The sequence below is a fragment of the Quercus robur genome, chromosome 4 (genome assembly GCF_932294415.1).
Source record: "Quercus robur chromosome 4, dhQueRobu3.1, whole genome shotgun sequence".
Taxonomy (NCBI): Eukaryota; Viridiplantae; Streptophyta; class Magnoliopsida; order Fagales; family Fagaceae; genus Quercus; species Quercus robur.
The window spans coordinates 73,996,549-74,001,713 of NC_065537.1; the positions used below are offsets into that span (position 1 = coordinate 73,996,549).

Sequence of the window (5,165 nt, forward strand, 5' to 3'; positions counted from 1 at the left end):
TCTCCTCGGCACAGGCCTTGGGCCTTAACATGAAATGGGCCGGGGTCATAAATTCTCTGACCCCACAGTACTAAAACTTCGTTAAGCTGAAATATTTTTAATTAGTATAATAAGAGGTACGTTCGTTAAGTTGAAATATTTTTAATCTATATATATATATAAAACCGAAGCTTTTGAAGCTTCCATAATTTTCCACATCATCACCATTTAAAAAAAATTAAAAAACTATATTTATTTTCCAATCCACGTCATAATTTTTTTTAAAATCATCAGCATTATTTAAAAAAAAAAAAAAAAAAAAAAAGCTCCACGTCATCATTTATTTTAAATCATCAGCATTATTAAAAAAAAAAAAAAAAAAAGCTAAAGAAACCTATTTCTATTTCCACGACAAAACCAAACCGATACCCAAATTTTTGTTCTCCTTCCCCAAACCCTAAACCTCTTCTTACACACCGCCTCTTTGTTCTCTATTTCTCTCCCTCATCTCTCTTCTCTACCCTTTCAACCTCTGATTTGTTTTTCAATCAAACCCGTTAAAACCCTAAACATTAGAGTACTAATTAGCCCAATTACGTTCTTTTCTTTTCTATTTTTTTTTTTTTTTTGTTGAATCACTGCTATGATCTAAATTAATTCTTTGCTTCTTGCATATTTCATTGACAGGTCAATCACGTAGCCACTGAATCATCATCACCAACATTGATCGTTCGTGCTAATTTTTCTATTATATACTATCCTTTGTGTAAGTTCCCCGATAAAACCCTAAACCTCTTCTTACACACCGCTAAAATTCAATAATTTTGGTGTTTTTCATAAGGACCAATAACATGCATGTGACGGTTTTGTTTTCAGGATGAAGCAGAGGGTAAAAGTGAATGTTGCCCCAAAATCTCCCGGTTCAATTTCTCAAGAACTCCTTGGTAAGATCTCCTTGAATCCTCAATCTTCCTTATCTTCTTCCTTTTTTGTTGCTGTTGTCCTAATCTATTTGCTTATAATTAATTTGTGGTTTTTGTTTCCATAGTTTTTGAACATTCTTGAATTAGGACGAAATCAAGATGACTTTGAGGCTGAAGGATTGATTTGGGGTTTTTATTAGTTTTGGGATTTTGGGGTTCCTAATTAGGGTTTGCTGCAATTATAGATTTCAATTGCTAATATGTTTCCTCTTTGTTATTTTTTGTTTTTCCCAGGGAAACACCATAGAAGATCAAATTCTACCTATGCTTTGTCTCTTTGTGTTTTGAGGTTTTAATTTAATTTAGGATTTCCTCCCTAACCTGTTCTCTTTATTTATTTGTTAGTAGGAGTGAAATTGTGGTTTTTGGGTCCAGTTTAGCACTTTAGTTTACTAATTTGTGTTTTTTTAATTCAAAACTTCTTAATAAGGTTTTAAATATATTTTGGGTTCTATTTGTTGTTATCCATATAATTGTAGACAAGCTATGAGTCTTCCATGTTTGAAAGACTTAATCTTCATCAAAATATATGAACACTAACAAAAATATTTTTAATTTTGCATTTCGTAGGATTTAGTTTTCTGTATTTTGGTTGGTTGGTTTTGATTTAATTTATTGGGTATCAAACTTGTGAAGAATTTTGGAGAGCAAGCTTGATCAGCTTTGTGGAGGCTCTTTGTGTTCTAAACCTGCTTGTATGTTAGTAAGAGCAAAGTAGATGGTGAGGTCTTGGGTTCAAGATCCAGCCAATGTATGTGTATCTTACTTATAAAAAAAATGTAGGTTAGCTCAGTCTTTAGGCTTATCATAGCAATTTCTGTTGTAATTTTGTACAATATCAGCTCTGTTCCATTTCAATTCCTTTTATACATTGTATAGTTTCTTCTTATAGTGTTATAGTTTTTTCAATGATATGATTGTGATTTAAAATGGTATGGAGAGCTGCAAAGATATGTTTGATCTAAATTCCAAAAGGAGCAGCCAGGAGCAGCTATGCTAATTGTTACTCCCTATAAGATGCATTTAGATTTTATTTATTCTGCCACTTCCCTTATTGTTATATCACTGAATTATCCTCTAGACTTATTATATTTGTAAATGCTCTTGATGAATTTTTTTCATATTAGGGAAGTTATTAATTATCTCTAATTTGTTTTAATTGGAACTCTTACAATACAAATATGTAAGTACATATATGTAATTGCAGGTACAGAGCTACAGCCATGCTTAGCATGCCATCAACCTCATTGAAATTTATGTTGCATAAAGGATATAAGAAAGTTGTGTTGTTTTCACCTTGCAATGGCAAAGACAAGATTTAGCAAAATAAGTACAGCCTCCAAAGTTTTATTCAGCATAAATATAATCAGGATGAGATTTTGATTGGTTTCTCATGTCAGGTAATTCTCCCAATTCTTTTCAAATTTGTTTTCCTAAATTATATCTGTTTGTCTCTCTATTTGTTTGTAAACTCCACCATTGAATCTCTATACATCCCTATTTTTTCCATATGGATTTTTCTTTTATTTCGTTTGGTTCCCTATTGCTTGATTATTTTTCATGTTTTTTTTTTTTGTTTGATGGGTTTCCTTTGGTTTTGGAGGATTGCAAGGAACACAACCTAGAAGGTTTTAATTCTTCTACTATTCTGTTTTGTTCCTTTTTCTACTATTAAAAAAAAACATAACAAAGTTCTCCATTGTTCTATGGTTCATCATTTTAAGTTGTACTATGTTTTTTTTTTTTTTAATTTAATTTTTTTAATGAAAAAGTTGTACTATGTTGATAAAACAAAGTTTAGAAATTTAGTACTTTTATTGTTAATTGCTTCTTCGCTGAGATGTAATTGTTCTCAACTCTATAGGATTCTCTTCTTTTTTTTTTTTTTTTGGTTATGGTTTTTTTCCCTAGCCTGTGTTTATATTAAACATGTTGATGAAAGGGTGATTATTTACATTTAAAGCTTTTTTTTTTTTTTTTTTTTTAATGAGAATCACAAAGACATCTAAAACTGAAAAAGAAAGTTTAAACTCCTAGAGTTTAATATATAGATTGCTTAAGTTGAACTTTATGCCCTAAGACTTTGGGGTTACACATCAATTTTTTCATCTTTGTTGAAAATCTGAGTTGGATCATATTTTGTTCCTGAACCTATTAATGTTTTAGAATCCAAATTTTGGATTGGAATCATGCTTTTCTATATTACTTGCAATTAATTTTTTAACTCAAATTTGTAGTTGGATTGTCATATCTTTTGCCTCACAAAATGTTAAATGTTGCAGGTGGTTTCTTTTACCCAAATTTGTGTTGTGGACTTTTATTATTGCCCATAATCCATCCTATGATCCTTGCTTGACACTTGAGGTTAGAAGAAAAGGAGAGAGCCCCCCTTTTTAAAATTTTTTATTTATTATGTAGCTATTTTCAACCAAACAAGACTTGGTTTTTGGGCATTAATTGTAAGGCCATGAAAGTTCTTAAATTGAAGGATTTACATTGGCAACTGCTTATTCTTAACTTAAATTTGTTAAGATTCTCATCCCTCTTTTAGTCAATTTGTATTCTCCTTATATTTTCCCCCATTTTGCTCTTGCTTTAACATTCTGTACTATTATGGGTTAAAAAAAATCATAATATGCTTTGAGCCATAATATGCTTTGAGCCAAATTATAAAAATTATCCTGTGCATCGCACGGGTTAGCGACTAGTTAGTATAATAAGAGAAACGTTAGTCATGTTTTTTGTATTTCAAAATATTTTATCTAATTAGTTTCTCAAAAAAAAAAAAATTATCTAATTAGGCACGCTAAATGTGATCTCCTAATTTTGCTACATTCCAACTCTCATATGGTATTGTATAAGAGTTATTATTCATAAATGACAAATACAATAATGATCTCTACTTTCTAAGCATAAAATACACAACCATCCTTTTTAAAATTAATATAAATATATATATATATATATATATATATATAAAATAATGAGTTTAAGTTTAAGTTGGACTTATTAGAGAGATAGAGTTTCACTTCTTGTAAAGTTTGGACTAAATAAAAATAATTTTATTTAAATAAAATGATAATTTTATTTAAATATTTTGTTGACATGGAAAATTATGAAAGTTTCAAAGGATTCGATTATATATATATATATATATATATAGATAATAATAATAAAAATAAATAAATAAATAACAAATGGTTGACGTAATCTTCATGTTGCGCCTGACACAGCCGTGTAGGAAAGGGGGAAACAAATCAAATGATAAGGATGAATGAAGAAACCAAAGGATAGGGGAGAGATAAAAAGGAAATGGTAGAAATGGTTGAAAGGGTATTTAAGTAAAAGCATGCAATATTTGTTCTTTTCTATGCCGCCTGAAACGCATCATTAATGTGTTGTTTTTCTTGATTTCCCAATTAAAGTAGGGCTAATTTGGTAAAATTATGCCAACTTAAACAGTGCTTATGCAAACGTAACGGGTGTTGTCTAGCATCCGTTAACAAAAGCCTAACTGGCTTAAATGATAATGTGTGCGTTTGTTTACACTTTTAGATCCCAAAACGCACGTTTCTAAGCCCAAAATTTAAAATCTGTGTTTGGTAAATTATTGCCAACATGCGTTATCAAAAAACAGCTTTTTCAAATACAAAGGAGTATCACATTTTGAAAATGGACCTTGGAGCTACTTTACCGAAAATGCAAATAAGTTTGAAATGTTGCCATTGGTCATTTTCAGCATTATCCCTAAACTACCCCTATTTTTATTTTGAAATCCCAATTTTACCAAGATCTCTATAAAAAAAAATATCGTGATTCTTCTTCTACTGCTGCAGGCTTCTTCTTCAATTCCAACATAAACCCATAAACCCACTACTGCTACAGGCTTCTTCTTCTACTGCGCGATTCTTCTTCTGCAGTTGTGGCTTCTTCTCTCATTTTTTTTTTTTTTTTGTGTGTAATATATTTCTTTCTTCTTGTCTTTTGGGTGAAGAAGAAGAAGAATTGTATTTTGGGTGAGGAAGAAGACCTGAAGAAGAGAAGATAGTGAGCGGAGGAAAAGAAAAGATATTTGATGGGAATGGGGGAAGAAACGGGTGGATGAGAAAAAGTGAAGGAAAAAAAAAACAAAAGTAAAGGTAGTGAGTGGGACACATGGATATGACGTAAGGAAATTTACTAAATAAAAATTACAATTGTGCT

The 5,165-nt window shown here is 30.5% G+C and overlaps 1 long non-coding RNA gene across 4 annotated transcripts; it reads left to right on the top strand.

Annotated features, from left to right (window-relative positions):
• The first annotated feature begins 395 nt into the window (after positions 1-395).
• LOC126723689 (uncharacterized) lies at positions 396-3,501 on the top strand. Of its 4 annotated transcripts, none has more exons than XR_007654418.1 (5): positions 396-745; positions 856-923; positions 1,197-1,251; positions 2,170-2,362; positions 3,245-3,501. It is a non-coding gene; the product is annotated as an uncharacterized LOC126723689 (long non-coding RNA). The 4 variants fall into 4 exon arrangements; XR_007654416.1 differs by lacking the exon at positions 1,197-1,251 and having other exon boundaries at positions 396-556; positions 667-745; XR_007654417.1 differs by lacking the exon at positions 1,197-1,251 and having other exon boundaries at positions 2,151-2,362.
• Positions 3,502-5,165: the final 1,664 nt, after the last annotated feature.